Genomic DNA, 20,674 nt, shown 5'->3' on the forward strand with positions numbered 1-20,674 from the left:
CAGGTGTTGAAATAATGGGATTAAAAGGGGAGATCCCATCAGAAAGACAAAAACAATAGCAAACACAAATAGCACTTTTGGAATCTGATTTTAGTCAACACATAAGGGAAGGGTGCACCGGTCCTGGAAATACTGCAATACCAGGTCAATGCGTGGAGTGGACAGAGCAAGCTCTATTTCCATCTCCCTGTTCTAAAAATCCATTTAATATATGGTCCCCAGATAGGGGACGTATCAGATATTAAACTGATAAGAACAGATACTACACTTGATCTTAGCCAAAAGGCCGAGAAGCGATAACCCGAGCGGCCCTTGCCTTGCCCGAGCCTGTCCCATACTGCTGTTCACCCCTTGCAGCGATTGATTCAGCCTACTCCTAGGCAATTCCATGGGGCCCTGCAGGCTCACACACATTTACAGCTACTAAGCGGGAGGGAGGTGAATAAAGGCCGGAGAGGAAGCTACACAGGATTTGCTTCTTTTGCTTGCACCACAATGCAGTGCTGAAAGAGGAGGAATCTACATAAAAACGCCTTCCTGGCAACGCCCAAATGCCCTCCTGCCATGCAGATAAACACTGGCAGCGGCAGCAAGTGCATGCCCACAGCCACCCCTTGTTCCTTCACACCTTGTATCAGCTGTAATCCAGTCCAGTCCAGTCCAGTGCTGCCTGCTGAGCAGCACTGACCAACACTGCCTGGGCCCAGGCTTTTATCTATCTCTGAGGCAGGCCCCATTATGATGTCAGAAAGCTGGCTCTGGAATCCTGAGGGCTCCACTATGACACGTGCAAAGTTCCGTCTGAACTTTATATAAGACGGTGCGGCTCAGTCAGTCACTCAGTGTTGCCTGAGAGGGCAACACTGCAACAGCCGGCCGCCAGGCTGTCTTTTTTTTGCACATTTATTTGCCTCCAGGAGGCCACAAGAGGGAGACAAGGGACTGCAAAATGGAAAATAGGCATCCACCAACTTTACAGACAACTTCTCTTTGCTCCTACAACCTCCATCCTTGCACAGTTTGTTATTCTTCCAGGTAACATAGTAACAAATCCAAATTGCTGCTCTCTTTGTAGGCAAGCAAGGGTTTGTTGCAACTGCAATTCTTACTTCTTCTTGGAAATGTAGGGACGACAGTACATTCCATCACATCCATCTAGTGTACACAGGTAGGTCCATTGTGGCGGGCGGGCTGCTTTAATGGCTGTTTGCTGTTCCCCCTACTCCACTCCACTATTTGACTGTGGTGCTGCATCAATCAATCAGTGGCTGGCTCAGGTGCAGCTCTTTAACCTACCTAAAAGGGAGGGCGGAGAGAAGACAAGGAAGGTGAATGAGCTGTTCCAATGTGAAATGCCGGAAACACAGAAACACAGAAGACACACACACACACACACACACACACACACACACACAACAAGAGGTGGCAATGTATTAATTAATTGCATTTAATAAATGAGCTCATTATCACACATGACTGTACAAATGCATTGTCCAACAGGTGTTGAAATAATGGGATTAAAAGGGGAGATCCCATCAGAAAGACAAAAACAATAGCAAACACAAATAGCACTTTTGGAATCTGATTTTAGTCAACACATAAGGGAAGGGTGCACCGGTCCTGGAAATACTGCAATACCAGGTCAATGCGTGGAGTGGACAGAGCAAGCTCTATTTCCATCTCCCTGTTCTAAAAATCCATTTAATATATGGTCCCCAGATAGGGGACGTATCAGATATTAAACTGATAAGAACAGATACTACACTTGATCTTAGCCAAAAGGCCGAGAAGCGATAACCCGAGCGGCCCTTGCCTTGCCCGAGCCTGTCCCATACTGCTGTTCACCCCTTGCAGCGATTGATTCAGCCTACTCCTAGGCAATTCCATGGGGCCCTGCAGGCTCACACACATTTACAGCTACTAAGCGGGAGGGAGGTGAATAAAGGCCGGAGAGGAAGCTACACAGGATTTGCTTCTTTTGCTTGCACCACAATGCAGTGCTGAAAGAGGAGGAATCTACATAAAAACGCCTTCCTGGCAACGCCCAAATGCCCTCCTGCCATGCAGATAAACACTGGCAGCGGCAGCAAGTGCATGCCCACAGCCACCCCTTGTTCCTTCACACCTTGTATCAGCTGTAATCCAGTCCAGTCCAGTCCAGTGCTGCCTGCTGAGCAGCACTGACCAACACTGCCTGGGCCCAGGCTTTTATCTATCTCTGAGGCAGGCCCCATTATGATGTCAGAAAGCTGGCTCTGGAATCCTGAGGGCTCCACTATGACACGTGCAAAGTTCCGTCTGAACTTTATATAAGACGGTGCGGCTCAGTCAGTCACTCAGTGTTGCCTGAGAGGGCAACACTGCAACAGCCGGCCGCCAGGCTGTCTTTTTTTTGCACATTTATTTGCCTCCAGGAGGCCACAAGAGGGAGACAAGGGACTGCAAAATGGAAAATAGGCATCCACCAACTTTACAGACAACTTCTCTTTGCTCCTACAACCTCCATCCTTGCACAGTTTGTTATTCTTCCAGGTAACATAGTAACAAATCCAAATTGCTGCTCTCTTTGTAGGCAAGCAAGGGTTTGTTGCAACTGCAATTCTTACTTCTTCTTGGAAATGTAGGGACGACAGTACATTCCATCACATCCATCTAGTGTACACAGGTAGGTCCATTGTGGCGGGCGGGCTGCTTTAATGGCTGTTTGCTGTTCCCCCTACTCCACTCCACTATTTGACTGTGGTGCTGCATCAATCAATCAGTGGCTGGCTCAGGTGCAGCTCTTTAACCTACCTAAAAGGGAGGGCGGAGAGAAGACAAGGAAGGTGAATGAGCTGTTCCAATGTGAAATGCCGGAAACACAGAAACACAGAAGACACACACACACACACACACACACACACACACACACAACAAGAGGTGGCAATGTATTAATTAATTGCATTTAATAAATGAGCTCATTATCACACATGACTGTACAAATGCATTGTCCAACAGGTGTTGAAATAATGGGATTAAAAGGGGAGATCCCATCAGAAAGACAAAAACAATAGCAAACACAAATAGCACTTTTGGAATCTGATTTTAGTCAACACATAAGGGAAGGGTGCACCGGTCCTGGAAATACTGCAATACCAGGTCAATGCGTGGAGTGGACAGAGCAAGCTCTATTTCCATCTCCCTGTTCTAAAAATCCATTTAATATATGGTCCCCAGATAGGGGACGTATCAGATATTAAACTGATAAGAACAGATACTACACTTGATCTTAGCCAAAAGGCCGAGAAGCGATAACCCGAGCGGCCCTTGCCTTGCCCGAGCCTGTCCCATACTGCTGTTCACCCCTTGCAGCGATTGATTCAGCCTACTCCTAGGCAATTCCATGGGGCCCTGCAGGCTCACACACATTTACAGCTACTAAGCGGGAGGGAGGTGAATAAAGGCCGGAGAGGAAGCTACACAGGATTTGCTTCTTTTGCTTGCACCACAATGCAGTGCTGAAAGAGGAGGAATCTACATAAAAACGCCTTCCTGGCAACGCCCAAATGCCCTCCTGCCATGCAGATAAACACTGGCAGCGGCAGCAAGTGCATGCCCACAGCCACCCCTTGTTCCTTCACACCTTGTATCAGCTGTAATCCAGTCCAGTCCAGTCCAGTGCTGCCTGCTGAGCAGCACTGACCAACACTGCCTGGGCCCAGGCTTTTATCTATCTCTGAGGCAGGCCCCATTATGATGTCAGAAAGCTGGCTCTGGAATCCTGAGGGCTCCACTATGACACGTGCAAAGTTCCGTCTGAACTTTATATAAGACGGTGCGGCTCAGTCAGTCACTCAGTGTTGCCTGAGAGGGCAACACTGCAACAGCCGGCCGCCAGGCTGTCTTTTTTTTGCACATTTATTTGCCTCCAGGAGGCCACAAGAGGGAGACAAGGGACTGCAAAATGGAAAATAGGCATCCACCAACTTTACAGACAACTTCTCTTTGCTCCTACAACCTCCATCCTTGCACAGTTTGTTATTCTTCCAGGTAACATAGTAACAAATCCAAATTGCTGCTCTCTTTGTAGGCAAGCAAGGGTTTGTTGCAACTGCAATTCTTACTTCTTCTTGGAAATGTAGGGACGACAGTACATTCCATCACATCCATCTAGTGTACACAGGTAGGTCCATTGTGGCGGGCGGGCTGCTTTAATGGCTGTTTGCTGTTCCCCCTACTCCACTCCACTATTTGACTGTGGTGCTGCATCAATCAATCAGTGGCTGGCTCAGGTGCAGCTCTTTAACCTACCTAAAAGGGAGGGCGGAGAGAAGACAAGGAAGGTGAATGAGCTGTTCCAATGTGAAATGCCGGAAACACAGAAACACAGAAGACACACACACACACACACACACACACACACACACACACACAAGAGGTGGCAATGTATTAATTAATTGCATTTAATAAATGAGCTCATTATCACACATGACTGTACAAATGCATTGTCCAACAGGTGTTGAAATAATGGGATTAAAAGGGGAGATCCCATCAGAAAGACAAAAACAATAGCAAACACAAATAGCACTTTTGGAATCTGATTTTAGTCAACACATAAGGGAAGGGTGCACCGGTCCTGGAAATACTGCAATACCAGGTCAATGCGTGGAGTGGACAGAGCAAGCTCTATTTCCATCTCCCTGTTCTAAAAATCCATTTAATATATGGTCCCCAGATAGGGGACGTATCAGATATTAAACTGATAAGAACAGATACTACACTTGATCTTAGCCAAAAGGCCGAGAAGCGATAACCCGAGCGGCCCTTGCCTTGCCCGAGCCTGTCCCATACTGCTGTTCACCCCTTGCAGCGATTGATTCAGCCTACTCCTAGGCAATTCCATGGGGCCCTGCAGGCTCACACACATTTACAGCTACTAAGCGGGAGGGAGGTGAATAAAGGCCGGAGAGGAAGCTACACAGGATTTGCTTCTTTTGCTTGCACCACAATGCAGTGCTGAAAGAGGAGGAATCTACATAAAAACGCCTTCCTGGCAACGCCCAAATGCCCTCCTGCCATGCAGATAAACACTGGCAGCGGCAGCAAGTGCATGCCCACAGCCACCCCTTGTTCCTTCACACCTTGTATCAGCTGTAATCCAGTCCAGTCCAGTCCAGTGCTGCCTGCTGAGCAGCACTGACCAACACTGCCTGGGCCCAGGCTTTTATCTATCTCTGAGGCAGGCCCCATTATGATGTCAGAAAGCTGGCTCTGGAATCCTGAGGGCTCCACTATGACACGTGCAAAGTTCCGTCTGAACTTTATATAAGACGGTGCGGCTCAGTCAGTCACTCAGTGTTGCCTGAGAGGGCAACACTGCAACAGCCGGCCGCCAGGCTGTCTTTTTTTTGCACATTTATTTGCCTCCAGGAGGCCACAAGAGGGAGACAAGGGACTGCAAAATGGAAAATAGGCATCCACCAACTTTACAGACAACTTCTCTTTGCTCCTACAACCTCCATCCTTGCACAGTTTGTTATTCTTCCAGGTAACATAGTAACAAATCCAAATTGCTGCTCTCTTTGTAGGCAAGCAAGGGTTTGTTGCAACTGCAATTCTTACTTCTTCTTGGAAATGTAGGGACGACAGTACATTCCATCACATCCATCTAGTGTACACAGGTAGGTCCATTGTGGCGGGCGGGCTGCTTTAATGGCTGTTTGCTGTTCCCCCTACTCCACTCCACTATTTGACTGTGGTGCTGCATCAATCAATCAGTGGCTGGCTCAGGTGCAGCTCTTTAACCTACCTAAAAGGGAGGGCGGAGAGAAGACAAGGAAGGTGAATGAGCTGTTCCAATGTGAAATGCCGGAAACACAGAAACACAGAAGACACACACACACACACACACACACACACACACACACAACAAGAGGTGGCAATGTATTAATTAATTGCATTTAATAAATGAGCTCATTATCACACATGACTGTACAAATGCATTGTCCAACAGGTGTTGAAATAATGGGATTAAAAGGGGAGATCCCATCAGAAAGACAAAAACAATAGCAAACACAAATAGCACTTTTGGAATCTGATTTTAGTCAACACATAAGGGAAGGGTGCACCGGTCCTGGAAATACTGCAATACCAGGTCAATGCGTGGAGTGGACAGAGCAAGCTCTATTTCCATCTCCCTGTTCTAAAAATCCATTTAATATATGGTCCCCAGATAGGGGACGTATCAGATATTAAACTGATAAGAACAGATACTACACTTGATCTTAGCCAAAAGGCCGAGAAGCGATAACCCGAGCGGCCCTTGCCTTGCCCGAGCCTGTCCCATACTGCTGTTCACCCCTTGCAGCGATTGATTCAGCCTACTCCTAGGCAATTCCATGGGGCCCTGCAGGCTCACACACATTTACAGCTACTAAGCGGGAGGGAGGTGAATAAAGGCCGGAGAGGAAGCTACACAGGATTTGCTTCTTTTGCTTGCACCACAATGCAGTGCTGAAAGAGGAGGAATCTACATAAAAACGCCTTCCTGGCAACGCCCAAATGCCCTCCTGCCATGCAGATAAACACTGGCAGCGGCAGCAAGTGCATGCCCACAGCCACCCCTTGTTCCTTCACACCTTGTATCAGCTGTAATCCAGTCCAGTCCAGTCCAGTGCTGCCTGCTGAGCAGCACTGACCAACACTGCCTGGGCCCAGGCTTTTATCTATCTCTGAGGCAGGCCCCATTATGATGTCAGAAAGCTGGCTCTGGAATCCTGAGGGCTCCACTATGACACGTGCAAAGTTCCGTCTGAACTTTATATAAGACGGTGCGGCTCAGTCAGTCACTCAGTGTTGCCTGAGAGGGCAACACTGCAACAGCCGGCCGCCAGGCTGTCTTTTTTTTGCACATTTATTTGCCTCCAGGAGGCCACAAGAGGGAGACAAGGGACTGCAAAATGGAAAATAGGCATCCACCAACTTTACAGACAACTTCTCTTTGCTCCTACAACCTCCATCCTTGCACAGTTTGTTATTCTTCCAGGTAACATAGTAACAAATCCAAATTGCTGCTCTCTTTGTAGGCAAGCAAGGGTTTGTTGCAACTGCAATTCTTACTTCTTCTTGGAAATGTAGGGACGACAGTACATTCCATCACATCCATCTAGTGTACACAGGTAGGTCCATTGTGGCGGGCGGGCTGCTTTAATGGCTGTTTGCTGTTCCCCCTACTCCACTCCACTATTTGACTGTGGTGCTGCATCAATCAATCAGTGGCTGGCTCAGGTGCAGCTCTTTAACCTACCTAAAAGGGAGGGCGGAGAGAAGACAAGGAAGGTGAATGAGCTGTTCCAATGTGAAATGCCGGAAACACAGAAACACAGAAGACACACACACACACACACACACACACACACACACACAACAAGAGGTGGCAATGTATTAATTAATTGCATTTAATAAATGAGCTCATTATCACACATGACTGTACAAATGCATTGTCCAACAGGTGTTGAAATAATGGGATTAAAAGGGGAGATCCCATCAGAAAGACAAAAACAATAGCAAACACAAATAGCACTTTTGGAATCTGATTTTAGTCAACACATAAGGGAAGGGTGCACCGGTCCTGGAAATACTGCAATACCAGGTCAATGCGTGGAGTGGACAGAGCAAGCTCTATTTCCATCTCCCTGTTCTAAAAATCCATTTAATATATGGTCCCCAGATAGGGGACGTATCAGATATTAAACTGATAAGAACAGATACTACACTTGATCTTAGCCAAAAGGCCGAGAAGCGATAACCCGAGCGGCCCTTGCCTTGCCCGAGCCTGTCCCATACTGCTGTTCACCCCTTGCAGCGATTGATTCAGCCTACTCCTAGGCAATTCCATGGGGCCCTGCAGGCTCACACACATTTACAGCTACTAAGCGGGAGGGAGGTGAATAAAGGCCGGAGAGGAAGCTACACAGGATTTGCTTCTTTTGCTTGCACCACAATGCAGTGCTGAAAGAGGAGGAATCTACATAAAAACGCCTTCCTGGCAACGCCCAAATGCCCTCCTGCCATGCAGATAAACACTGGCAGCGGCAGCAAGTGCATGCCCACAGCCACCCCTTGTTCCTTCACACCTTGTATCAGCTGTAATCCAGTCCAGTCCAGTCCAGTGCTGCCTGCTGAGCAGCACTGACCAACACTGCCTGGGCCCAGGCTTTTATCTATCTCTGAGGCAGGCCCCATTATGATGTCAGAAAGCTGGCTCTGGAATCCTGAGGGCTCCACTATGACACGTGCAAAGTTCCGTCTGAACTTTATATAAGACGGTGCGGCTCAGTCAGTCACTCAGTGTTGCCTGAGAGGGCAACACTGCAACAGCCGGCCGCCAGGCTGTCTTTTTTTTGCACATTTATTTGCCTCCAGGAGGCCACAAGAGGGAGACAAGGGACTGCAAAATGGAAAATAGGCATCCACCAACTTTACAGACAACTTCTCTTTGCTCCTACAACCTCCATCCTTGCACAGTTTGTTATTCTTCCAGGTAACATAGTAACAAATCCAAATTGCTGCTCTCTTTGTAGGCAAGCAAGGGTTTGTTGCAACTGCAATTCTTACTTCTTCTTGGAAATGTAGGGACGACAGTACATTCCATCACATCCATCTAGTGTACACAGGTAGGTCCATTGTGGCGGGCGGGCTGCTTTAATGGCTGTTTGCTGTTCCCCCTACTCCACTCCACTATTTGACTGTGGTGCTGCATCAATCAATCAGTGGCTGGCTCAGGTGCAGCTCTTTAACCTACCTAAAAGGGAGGGCGGAGAGAAGACAAGGAAGGTGAATGAGCTGTTCCAATGTGAAATGCCGGAAACACAGAAACACAGAAGACACACACACACACACACACACACACACACACACACAACAAGAGGTGGCAATGTATTAATTAATTGCATTTAATAAATGAGCTCATTATCACACATGACTGTACAAATGCATTGTCCAACAGGTGTTGAAATAATGGGATTAAAAGGGGAGATCCCATCAGAAAGACAAAAACAATAGCAAACACAAATAGCACTTTTGGAATCTGATTTTAGTCAACACATAAGGGAAGGGTGCACCGGTCCTGGAAATACTGCAATACCAGGTCAATGCGTGGAGTGGACAGAGCAAGCTCTATTTCCATCTCCCTGTTCTAAAAATCCATTTAATATATGGTCCCCAGATAGGGGACGTATCAGATATTAAACTGATAAGAACAGATACTACACTTGATCTTAGCCAAAAGGCCGAGAAGCGATAACCCGAGCGGCCCTTGCCTTGCCCGAGCCTGTCCCATACTGCTGTTCACCCCTTGCAGCGATTGATTCAGCCTACTCCTAGGCAATTCCATGGGGCCCTGCAGGCTCACACACATTTACAGCTACTAAGCGGGAGGGAGGTGAATAAAGGCCGGAGAGGAAGCTACACAGGATTTGCTTCTTTTGCTTGCACCACAATGCAGTGCTGAAAGAGGAGGAATCTACATAAAAACGCCTTCCTGGCAACGCCCAAATGCCCTCCTGCCATGCAGATAAACACTGGCAGCGGCAGCAAGTGCATGCCCACAGCCACCCCTTGTTCCTTCACACCTTGTATCAGCTGTAATCCAGTCCAGTCCAGTCCAGTGCTGCCTGCTGAGCAGCACTGACCAACACTGCCTGGGCCCAGGCTTTTATCTATCTCTGAGGCAGGCCCCATTATGATGTCAGAAAGCTGGCTCTGGAATCCTGAGGGCTCCACTATGACACGTGCAAAGTTCCGTCTGAACTTTATATAAGACGGTGCGGCTCAGTCAGTCACTCAGTGTTGCCTGAGAGGGCAACACTGCAACAGCCGGCCGCCAGGCTGTCTTTTTTTTGCACATTTATTTGCCTCCAGGAGGCCACAAGAGGGAGACAAGGGACTGCAAAATGGAAAATAGGCATCCACCAACTTTACAGACAACTTCTCTTTGCTCCTCCTACAACCTCCATCCTTGCACAGTTTGTTATTCTTCCAGGTAACATAGTAACAAATCCAAATTGCTGCTCTCTTTGTAGGCAAGCAAGGGTTTGTTGCAACTGCAATTCTTACTTCTTCTTGGAAATGTAGGGACGACAGTACATTCCATCACATCCATCTAGTGTACACAGGTAGGTCCATTGTGGCGGGCGGGCTGCTTTAATGGCTGTTTGCTGTTCCCCCTACTCCACTCCACTATTTGACTGTGGTGCTGCATCAATCAATCAGTGGCTGGCTCAGGTGCAGCTCTTTAACCTACCTAAAAGGGAGGGCGGAGAGAAGACAAGGAAGGTGAATGAGCTGTTCCAATGTGAAATGCCGGAAACACAGAAACACAGAAGACACACACACACACACACACACACACACACACACACACACAAGAGGTGGCAATGTATTAATTAATTGCATTTAATAAATGAGCTCATTATCACACATGACTGTACAAATGCATTGTCCAACAGGTGTTGAAATAATGGGATTAAAAGGGGAGATCCCATCAGAAAGACAAAAACAATAGCAAACACAAATAGCACTTTTGGAATCTGATTTTAGTCAACACATAAGGGAAGGGTGCACCGGTCCTGGAAATACTGCAATACCAGGTCAATGCGTGGAGTGGACAGAGCAAGCTCTATTTCCATCTCCCTGTTCTAAAAATCCATTTAATATATGGTCCCCAGATAGGGGACGTATCAGATATTAAACTGATAAGAACAGATACTACACTTGATCTTAGCCAAAAGGCCGAGAAGCGATAACCCGAGCGGCCCTTGCCTTGCCCGAGCCTGTCCCATACTGCTGTTCACCCCTTGCAGCGATTGATTCAGCCTACTCCTAGGCAATTCCATGGGGCCCTGCAGGCTCACACACATTTACAGCTACTAAGCGGGAGGGAGGTGAATAAAGGCCGGAGAGGAAGCTACACAGGATTTGCTTCTTTTGCTTGCACCACAATGCAGTGCTGAAAGAGGAGGAATCTACATAAAAACGCCTTCCTGGCAACGCCCAAATGCCCTCCTGCCATGCAGATAAACACTGGCAGCGGCAGCAAGTGCATGCCCACAGCCACCCCTTGTTCCTTCACACCTTGTATCAGCTGTAATCCAGTCCAGTCCAGTCCAGTGCTGCCTGCTGAGCAGCACTGACCAACACTGCCTGGGCCCAGGCTTTTATCTATCTCTGAGGCAGGCCCCATTATGATGTCAGAAAGCTGGCTCTGGAATCCTGAGGGCTCCACTATGACACGTGCAAAGTTCCGTCTGAACTTTATATAAGACGGTGCGGCTCAGTCAGTCACTCAGTGTTGCCTGAGAGGGCAACACTGCAACAGCCGGCCGCCAGGCTGTCTTTTTTTTGCACATTTATTTGCCTCCAGGAGGCCACAAGAGGGAGACAAGGGACTGCAAAATGGAAAATAGGCATCCACCAACTTTACAGACAACTTCTCTTTGCTCCTACAACCTCCATCCTTGCACAGTTTGTTATTCTTCCAGGTAACATAGTAACAAATCCAAATTGCTGCTCTCTTTGTAGGCAAGCAAGGGTTTGTTGCAACTGCAATTCTTACTTCTTCTTGGAAATGTAGGGACGACAGTACATTCCATCACATCCATCTAGTGTACACAGGTAGGTCCATTGTGGCGGGCGGGCTGCTTTAATGGCTGTTTGCTGTTCCCCCTACTCCACTCCACTATTTGACTGTGGTGCTGCATCAATCAATCAGTGGCTGGCTCAGGTGCAGCTCTTTAACCTACCTAAAAGGGAGGGCGGAGAGAAGACAAGGAAGGTGAATGAGCTGTTCCAATGTGAAATGCCGGAAACACAGAAACACAGAAGACACACACACACACACACACACACACACACACACACACACAAGAGGTGGCAATGTATTAATTAATTGCATTTAATAAATGAGCTCATTATCACACATGACTGTACAAATGCATTGTCCAACAGGTGTTGAAATAATGGGATTAAAAGGGGAGATCCCATCAGAAAGACAAAAACAATAGCAAACACAAATAGCACTTTTGGAATCTGATTTTAGTCAACACATAAGGGAAGGGTGCACCGGTCCTGGAAATACTGCAATACCAGGTCAATGCGTGGAGTGGACAGAGCAAGCTCTATTTCCATCTCCCTGTTCTAAAAATCCATTTAATATATGGTCCCCAGATAGGGGACGTATCAGATATTAAACTGATAAGAACAGATACTACACTTGATCTTAGCCAAAAGGCCGAGAAGCGATAACCCGAGCGGCCCTTGCCTTGCCCGAGCCTGTCCCATACTGCTGTTCACCCCTTGCAGCGATTGATTCAGCCTACTCCTAGGCAATTCCATGGGGCCCTGCAGGCTCACACACATTTACAGCTACTAAGCGGGAGGGAGGTGAATAAAGGCCGGAGAGGAAGCTACACAGGATTTGCTTCTTTTGCTTGCACCACAATGCAGTGCTGAAAGAGGAGGAATCTACATAAAAACGCCTTCCTGGCAACGCCCAAATGCCCTCCTGCCATGCAGATAAACACTGGCAGCGGCAGCAAGTGCATGCCCACAGCCACCCCTTGTTCCTTCACACCTTGTATCAGCTGTAATCCAGTCCAGTCCAGTCCAGTGCTGCCTGCTGAGCAGCACTGACCAACACTGCCTGGGCCCAGGCTTTTATCTATCTCTGAGGCAGGCCCCATTATGATGTCAGAAAGCTGGCTCTGGAATCCTGAGGGCTCCACTATGACACGTGCAAAGTTCCGTCTGAACTTTATATAAGACGGTGCGGCTCAGTCAGTCACTCAGTGTTGCCTGAGAGGGCAACACTGCAACAGCCGGCCGCCAGGCTGTCTTTTTTTTGCACATTTATTTGCCTCCAGGAGGCCACAAGAGGGAGACAAGGGACTGCAAAATGGAAAATAGGCATCCACCAACTTTACAGACAACTTCTCTTTGCTCCTACAACCTCCATCCTTGCACAGTTTTTTGTTATTCTTCCAGGTAACATAGTAACAAATCCAAATTGCTGCTCTCTTTGTAGGCAAGCAAGGGTTTGTTGCAACTGCAATTCTTACTTCTTCTTGGAAATGTAGGGACGACAGTACATTCCATCACATCCATCTAGTGTACACAGGTAGGTCCATTGTGGCGGGCGGGCTGCTTTAATGGCTGTTTGCTGTTCCCCCTACTCCACTCCACTATTTGACTGTGGTGCTGCATCAATCAATCAGTGGCTGGCTCAGGTGCAGCTCTTTAACCTACCTAAAAGGGAGGGCGGAGAGAAGACAAGGAAGGTGAATGAGCTGTTCCAATGTGAAATGCCGGAAACACAGAAACACAGAAGACACACACACACACACACACACACACACACACACACACACAACAAGAGGTGGCAATGTATTAATTAATTGCATTTAATAAATGAGCTCATTATCACACATGACTGTACAAATGCATTGTCCAACAGGTGTTGAAATAATGGGATTAAAAGGGGAGATCCCATCAGAAAGACAAAAACAATAGCAAACACAAATAGCACTTTTGGAATCTGATTTTAGTCAACACATAAGGGAAGGGTGCACCGGTCCTGGAAATACTGCAATACCAGGTCAATGCGTGGAGTGGACAGAGCAAGCTCTATTTCCATCTCCCTGTTCTAAAAATCCATTTAATATATGGTCCCCAGATAGGGGACGTATCAGATATTAAACTGATAAGAACAGATACTACACTTGATCTTAGCCAAAAGGCCGAGAAGCGATAACCCGAGCGGCCCTTGCCTTGCCCGAGCCTGTCCCATACTGCTGTTCACCCCTTGCAGCGATTGATTCAGCCTACTCCTAGGCAATTCCATGGGGCCCTGCAGGCTCACACACATTTACAGCTACTAAGCGGGAGGGAGGTGAATAAAGGCCGGAGAGGAAGCTACACAGGATTTGCTTCTTTTGCTTGCACCACAATGCAGTGCTGAAAGAGGAGGAATCTACATAAAAACGCCTTCCTGGCAACGCCCAAATGCCCTCCTGCCATGCAGATAAACACTGGCAGCGGCAGCAAGTGCATGCCCACAGCCACCCCTTGTTCCTTCACACCTTGTATCAGCTGTAATCCAGTCCAGTCCAGTCCAGTGCTGCCTGCTGAGCAGCACTGACCAACACTGCCTGGGCCCAGGCTTTTATCTATCTCTGAGGCAGGCCCCATTATGATGTCAGAAAGCTGGCTCTGGAATCCTGAGGGCTCCACTATGACACGTGCAAAGTTCCGTCTGAACTTTATATAAGACGGTGCGGCTCAGTCAGTCACTCAGTGTTGCCTGAGAGGGCAACACTGCAACAGCCGGCCGCCAGGCTGTCTTTTTTTTGCACATTTATTTGCCTCCAGGAGGCCACAAGAGGGAGACAAGGGACTGCAAAATGGAAAATAGGCATCCACCAACTTTACAGACAACTTCTCTTTGCTCCTACAACCTCCATCCTTGCACAGTTTGTTATTCTTCCAGGTAACATAGTAACAAATCCAAATTGCTGCTCTCTTTGTAGGCAAGCAAGGGTTTGTTGCAACTGCAATTCTTACTTCTTCTTGGAAATGTAGGGACGACAGTACATTCCATCACATCCATCTAGTGTACACAGGTAGGTCCATTGTGGCGGGCGGGCTGCTTTAATGGCTGTTTGCTGTTCCCCCTACTCCACTCCACTATTTGACTGTGGTGCTGCATCAATCAATCAGTGGCTGGCTCAGGTGCAGCTCTTTAACCTACCTAAAAGGGAGGGCGGAGAGAAGACAAGGAAGGTGAATGAGCTGTTCCAATGTGAAATGCCGGAAACACAGAAACACAGAAGACACACACACACACACACACACACACACACACACACACACACACACACACACACACACACACACACACACACACACAACAAGAGGTGGCAATGTATTAATTAATTGCATTTAATAAATGAGCTCATTATCACACATGACTGTACAAATGCATTGTCCAACAGGTGTTGAAATAATGGGATTAAAAGGGGAGATCCCATCAGAAAGACAAAAACAATAGCAAACACAAATAGCACTTTTGGAATCTGATTTTAGTCAACACATAAGGGAAGGGTGCACCGGTCCTGGAAATACTGCAATACCAGGTCAATGCGTGGAGTGGACAGAGCAAGCTCTATTTCCATCTCCCTGTTCTAAAAATCCATTTAATATATGGTCCCCAGATAGGGGACGTATCAGATATTAAACTGATAAGAACAGATAAGGTTTCAACAAAGTTTTTTATTGGCAAAAATAATATATTTTACAGACTTTTTTTTTTAAAAATTGAAACCACAAGATAAAATCAATGGCATAATACATAAATATTCATACATTTAAATGAATACAAAAGAATAATAATAAGACCAGTAATACAGATGTTATAATAAAAGTACAGAACAATAGCAGGATAAAATTTGTACAGGGCATAAAAGACATAAAAGAATAAAACCATTTTTATTTACAATGTTATGGTATTCCACATTTGCAAACACCACATGGATGTTGCTTCTTTTACCCCTAGCTGCTTTTTGTCCCTAAGATAATAAATATACATTTCACTTAGGGCATATTTCACACAATTTTTAACGTCAATAAAATCATGTTTAAAAAGCAGAATGTTCCTAACCTTCCAGATGGCATTCTTAAAACAGTTTAAAATGATCCAACAGACCATTTGCTGTTTAAAACTTGGGCAGTTAAAAAGACCATAAAACACGTATTCAAATTTAAGATCTTTAAGACCGCAGGCCCATTTCAGCAATGGGCCTACCTTCCTCCAAACCTCCTGTGCATATGGGCAGTTCCAAAACAGGTGCATTACCGTCTCGTCGTCACCACACCTGTCTCTCGGGCACTTGGCTCTCGCCACCAGTCCTCGCCTATGCTGGAATTCACGGGTAGGGAGGCACTGGTGAACGATTGCCCAGGCAAGGTCCCTGTGCACATTTGCCATAAATTTTCCGAAAACGTTCCGCCACACCACCTTGGACCTTGCCTGTGAGAAATTTGAAACTGCCAGTGTATCTTCCTGCCGCCTACAGGAGAGTGACACTTTTTTCTGGTCCCCCAATATGTCAGGCTCCAATTCTTGGAGACCTAGGAGCCTGACAGTTTTTTCGAGCACCGCATATTGTTTTGGGGGACACAGAAGCACAGGAGAATTCAAAGGGACACGAAACCATCGTTTAAAAATCATGCCCGTAGCGTACTTTAAAAAGTAGCTAAAAATACCATCAGAATTATACATTTTAAAACAGAAGCAAAAGTATTTAATGTAAAAGAAGTTAAAAAGGTTAGGAACATCTCTCCCGCCATTGTCCTTACATCTGTACATAAAATCACGTTTTAGTTTTTCCATTTTGGAACCCCATAAAAACATAAAACAGATCCTGGTCACTTTTTTAATATATAAAATTGTTGGAGGGAAAACCATAGCTACATAAAGCATTATGGGTAATAAAACAGATTTAATTATTAAAACTTTTCCCTCCATGGTGAGATTTCTCAAATTCCACATTAAAACCTTTTTTTCCATTTTGGCAATTACTGAATCCCAATTGGGTCTCCCATCGTTTTCTTGATTAAAAACAATTCCTAAAATTTTTATCTGATCCTGCTGCATGTTAACTCCTGGTGTCACAGAGGAATCCCATACACCAGTATAAAAACAGTCACATTTATCAACGTTTAATTTAAAACCAGAGGCTTCACAAAAAAAGCCGGTGTTCCTCAATGCCCTTCTCATGGAAGCGGCGTCTGGGCATAGGATGGTGGCGTCATCCATATAGCCTAGGATTTTTACCTGGTTCCCCCTTCCTCCAGGTATGGGCACGCCTCTGATGACTTTATCATCTCTTATTAGGGTGAACAGAGGTTCTATGGCACAAATAAAAAGGAGCGGAGACAACGGGCACCCCTGTTTCACCCCTGATAAAAGAGGAACACCTTTAGTTAAAAATCCGTTGATAGAAATTTGGCTAAAACAGGATCGATATAAAAGCTTAATACGTGTTAAAATAATTTCAGGAACAGCCATCTTTTTAAGAACCATAAAAAGATATTCATGGGAGACCCGGTCAAAAGCCTTCTCGAAATCTAAGGATAAAATAGCAAGGCTTTGACCCCTTTCTTTAAAATACCAAATGATGTCACGTAAAATATTCAGGGACTCAGTAATTGACCTCCCAGGTACCCCACATACCTGGTTTGGATGGATTAATTTATGAATAAAAGGTTTAAAACGGATTGTTATTAGTTTAGCTAAAATTTTACAATCAACGTTTAAAAGAGTAATAGGGCGCCAGTTTTTTAACTGGTCCCTCTCACCTTTTTTAAAAATTAAGGACACAATCCCCCTCCTCCAGGAAGGGGGCAGCTCTTCAGTAATAAAAACTTCCTTATACAATAAAAACATGTCATTCTTTAAAATTTCCCAAAAAGCATGATAAAATTCGATGGGCAGACCATCTTCCCCAGGAGCTTTCCCATTAGAAAAACTTTTAAAAGCAAATAAAAGTTCCTCCAAGGTAATATTACGGGATAAAACTTCCTGGTCTAAAATATCTAGCTTGGCATCAAGGGAATTAAGAACATGTTCTAAAAAGGAAGGATCAATATTTTTCTTGTTAAAAAGAGATTGGTAGAAATTAAAAGCAGAATTTAAAATGCCGACCATAGTGGTTTCTCCTTCAAGGTTTAAAATGACATCTCGTTTATCCATTACCTTTTTGAAGAAGAACCGGGAACACTTCTCGCCATCCTCGAGGTGCTTTACATGTGAATTAAAAATTATTTGTTTCCCTTTCTCTTCTATGGCATATTTTATTTCAGCTTTAAGATTTAAGATATCATCATCAACATCCATACCAATCTCCTTCAATTTAAAAAGTACATGTAAACGTTTATTAAGAACATAAAACCATTGTTTTTTCTCTTTTGCTTTCTTCTTACCTGCTCGAATAAAAAAAGCTCTGATTTTGGGTTTAATGCCCTCCCACCAGTGTAGCATAGGCTGACTGGGCGCTCTATGGGACTGCCAACACTGGTAGGTCCGCACAAACTCCTCTTTAATGATGGGGTCCTCCAGGAGTGTGGTGTTTAGTCTCCAGGGACCCCTACAAGCTTTTTGCTCTCCCTCTAGCTCCAGGTGCACTGAAAGGAGCTTGTGATCAGATAAAATATTTGTTAAAAGCAAACATTTTTTGGGAATAAAACTATTAGAAGTGAAAATAAAATCAATTCTGGAGCTCACTCTTCCATTGGACCAGGTGGGGCCTGGGTCCGCAGGCAAGAGTTCCCTCCAGCAATCTTTCAATTTAAAATCACCAATAAAATTCTTGAGCAGGTAAGAAGTACGGTCAATTTTTCGATTAAAATCCCCACCCTGGCGGTGTTCTCCATCTCGCACACAGTTAAAATCACCACCCACCAGCAGGGGGGTAGACCCAACACAAAACAATGGTAAAATCTCTAATAGTTCTGCCCTCTCCTGTTTGGTAGGAGGGGCATAAACGTTTAAAACACGAATTAAAGTTCCATTAAAAAGCAAATGTATTAAAATAGCTCTGCCGGGCATGATTTCAGTCACTGTTTGGATGGAGATAAAACGACCTCGGCAGAGCAATCCAACCCCCGCAGAGCGACAGTCATTTCCACCAGACCAGACTGAGGGGCCTAGTTTCCAGTCCATCTTTAAATCTTGATATTCCAAGTCATTAGGGATTCCACATTCTTGAAGCAGGCAAAGGTCAAAGTCCACAGTCTCTAAAAATGAAAATAAAGCAGTCCTGCGGACAGGGCTCTTTAGGGACCTCACATTTAGTGAGGCGACTTTGATAGGAACCAACATAGTCTTAGTTGAGGTCAGGGTCCGAACCAGAAGAGTCGTACTCGGAGATCAGCTGCGAGTCTGGACCCCCTTTTTGAGGGGTCAATAAATCTTGGATGTTGGTAGGGTCAGAGCCAGATACGTGGGCGGCTCCAACCCCCACACTGCTCTCATCCGAACTCCGATAGGCAGCTTTCCTCCGAACTCCGGACTCCTCTTCCTCTCGCTGTCTCTTTGCAGAATGGCTCCTATCCATCTCCTCGAAGTCGCTCTCACCCATCTCTGGCCCCTGGCTGAAGATATCGCTGATGTCCTTCCTGGGCAGCTGCACAGGGGCCTGTGAGGTCCCATCGCTCTTGGCAACCTTTGCCTGCTTACGGGGAGCCTTCATCGCAAGCCCCTCCACAACCGCAGTGGAGGAACTTTGCTCCGACCCCCCCGTTGACCGGAAATGGTCAAAACGAGGCTCCAATCCAGCATATTTTAGGGTTTTCTTAATGGAGCCCTCGTCTGACACAGAGTGTCTCCGCTCCATGCCCACACTCTTGGGACAGGCGTCAGGTCCTACTGCAGAACCTACGGAGCCACGACGCCTGTCGCTAACCACTGCCTCAACAGGGTCCACTGCAGGCGGAGCAGAGGACCTGTTTGCAGAGGTGCCGGTCAACTTATGTCCAGCAGAGTCAGAATTCCTCCTGCTCTGCCTGGACCCGGTGGAATCCCTATGGCCGTCCCTCGAGGCTGACATCGGTGGGCCCCCCGATGGAGCTGTGAAGGACTTTGGCCTGGACCCCTCAGTCGTCAATGCTCGTTTTGGGGCATTACCAGCGGCGTCTGCACATGTTGCAAACTGCCGCTCTGGCCCTGGTCTGGGTGGCCCAGATTTCGCTCTGCGGGGGCAATCTTTAAAAGCATGCCCAGTCATGCCGCACAGATTGCACAACACCTCGGAACTGCATTTTGCCGCTACGTGTCCAACCTGGCCACACCTGTTACACTGCACCACATGGGGCCGGTCACAATGTTCTCTGGTGTGGCCATATCTCAAGCAGTTCCGGCAGGCTATTGGCATCTGGGGGTAAAATAGGAATCCTCGATTCTTCCCAATGGCAAAGTTCTGGGGTGGGTGATGTAAGCCTCCAATGCCATTGGGATCCTGGCGGAACTTCACCCAATATTTTCTTTTGCCATTCCAGAAGCTCTGGGTGTTCAAGATTTTATGTGAGAAGCGGACCTCCCTGCAGTAACGACTGAGGAAGGTTTCAATGTCACACTCTGAGACAAATGGACTGAACATGCACATCACGAGCGGGACTTCTTCCTCCCCGTAGAGGAATAAAAAGTTCAGTCCATTTAGCCGCTCCTCACTCTGGTCCGCATCAGACAATCTTTTGTGCATGTTGTCGCAACATGCCGCGGCCGTAAAGGATACGGTGTACCGACCGCGGCTTTCCTGGTCGTTGAGACACAGGATGTCCGCCCGCTTGAGCCCCAGGAAGTCCAGCAGAATCACCTCCACAATGAAGCGAAGGTTCTTCCGCTGGCGATGGCCTTCTTCCACCTCGATGCGGACGGACTGGCGCAACCGGGTGTCCCCGGATGCAAATCCAAATGTATATGGCATTTTCAGTGCCTGGGGGCTAAGCCTGTCCCTTATAGCAGCAAGGGCTCAGATTCCACAATTAAGTGGAACCCTCCCCCAAGGCCAAGGATTAGGGTACCCCAGACACCTACGAAGCCCGATAAACGCCCTCGGAACGCTCTTAGAAAAACGCCTCAAGG

General features: G+C 46.7%; 11 non-coding genes across 11 annotated transcripts; all 11 read right to left on the reverse strand.

Moving 5' to 3' along the window:
- Positions 1 to 107: 107 nt before the first annotated feature.
- LOC142719223 (U2 spliceosomal RNA) lies at positions 108 to 298 on the reverse strand. Its single transcript, XR_012872663.1, has one exon. It is a non-coding gene; the product is annotated as a U2 spliceosomal RNA (small nuclear RNA).
- A 1,306-nt stretch (positions 299 to 1,604) lies between these two features.
- LOC142719224 (U2 spliceosomal RNA) lies at positions 1,605 to 1,795 on the reverse strand. The gene has a single exon (XR_012872664.1). It is a non-coding gene; the product is annotated as a U2 spliceosomal RNA (small nuclear RNA).
- Positions 1,796 to 3,101: 1,306 nt separating this feature from the next.
- Positions 3,102 to 3,292, reverse strand: LOC142719225 (U2 spliceosomal RNA). The gene has a single exon (XR_012872666.1). It is a non-coding gene; the product is annotated as a U2 spliceosomal RNA (small nuclear RNA).
- A 1,307-nt stretch (positions 3,293 to 4,599) lies between these two features.
- Positions 4,600 to 4,790, reverse strand: LOC142719226 (U2 spliceosomal RNA). The gene has a single exon (XR_012872667.1). It is a non-coding gene; the product is annotated as a U2 spliceosomal RNA (small nuclear RNA).
- A 1,306-nt stretch (positions 4,791 to 6,096) lies between these two features.
- Positions 6,097 to 6,287, reverse strand: LOC142719227 (U2 spliceosomal RNA). Its single transcript, XR_012872668.1, has one exon. It is a non-coding gene; the product is annotated as a U2 spliceosomal RNA (small nuclear RNA).
- Positions 6,288 to 7,593: 1,306 nt separating this feature from the next.
- LOC142719228 (U2 spliceosomal RNA) lies at positions 7,594 to 7,784 on the reverse strand. The gene has a single exon (XR_012872669.1). It is a non-coding gene; the product is annotated as a U2 spliceosomal RNA (small nuclear RNA).
- Positions 7,785 to 9,090: 1,306 nt separating this feature from the next.
- On the reverse strand, positions 9,091 to 9,281 carry LOC142719229 (U2 spliceosomal RNA). The gene has a single exon (XR_012872670.1). It is a non-coding gene; the product is annotated as a U2 spliceosomal RNA (small nuclear RNA).
- Positions 9,282 to 10,591: 1,310 nt separating this feature from the next.
- LOC142719230 (U2 spliceosomal RNA) lies at positions 10,592 to 10,782 on the reverse strand. Its single transcript, XR_012872671.1, has one exon. It is a non-coding gene; the product is annotated as a U2 spliceosomal RNA (small nuclear RNA).
- Positions 10,783 to 12,089: 1,307 nt separating this feature from the next.
- LOC142719233 (U2 spliceosomal RNA) lies at positions 12,090 to 12,280 on the reverse strand. The gene has a single exon (XR_012872673.1). It is a non-coding gene; the product is annotated as a U2 spliceosomal RNA (small nuclear RNA).
- Positions 12,281 to 13,593: 1,313 nt separating this feature from the next.
- On the reverse strand, positions 13,594 to 13,784 carry LOC142719234 (U2 spliceosomal RNA). Its single transcript, XR_012872674.1, has one exon. It is a non-coding gene; the product is annotated as a U2 spliceosomal RNA (small nuclear RNA).
- Positions 13,785 to 15,130: 1,346 nt separating this feature from the next.
- LOC142719181 (U2 spliceosomal RNA) lies at positions 15,131 to 15,322 on the reverse strand. The gene has a single exon (XR_012872636.1). It is a non-coding gene; the product is annotated as a U2 spliceosomal RNA (small nuclear RNA).
- Positions 15,323 to 20,674: the final 5,352 nt, after the last annotated feature.

Source organism: Rhinoderma darwinii, unplaced genomic scaffold (assembly GCF_050947455.1).
Source record: "Rhinoderma darwinii isolate aRhiDar2 unplaced genomic scaffold, aRhiDar2.hap1 Scaffold_471, whole genome shotgun sequence".
Classification (NCBI taxonomy): domain Eukaryota; kingdom Metazoa; phylum Chordata; class Amphibia; order Anura; family Rhinodermatidae; genus Rhinoderma; species Rhinoderma darwinii.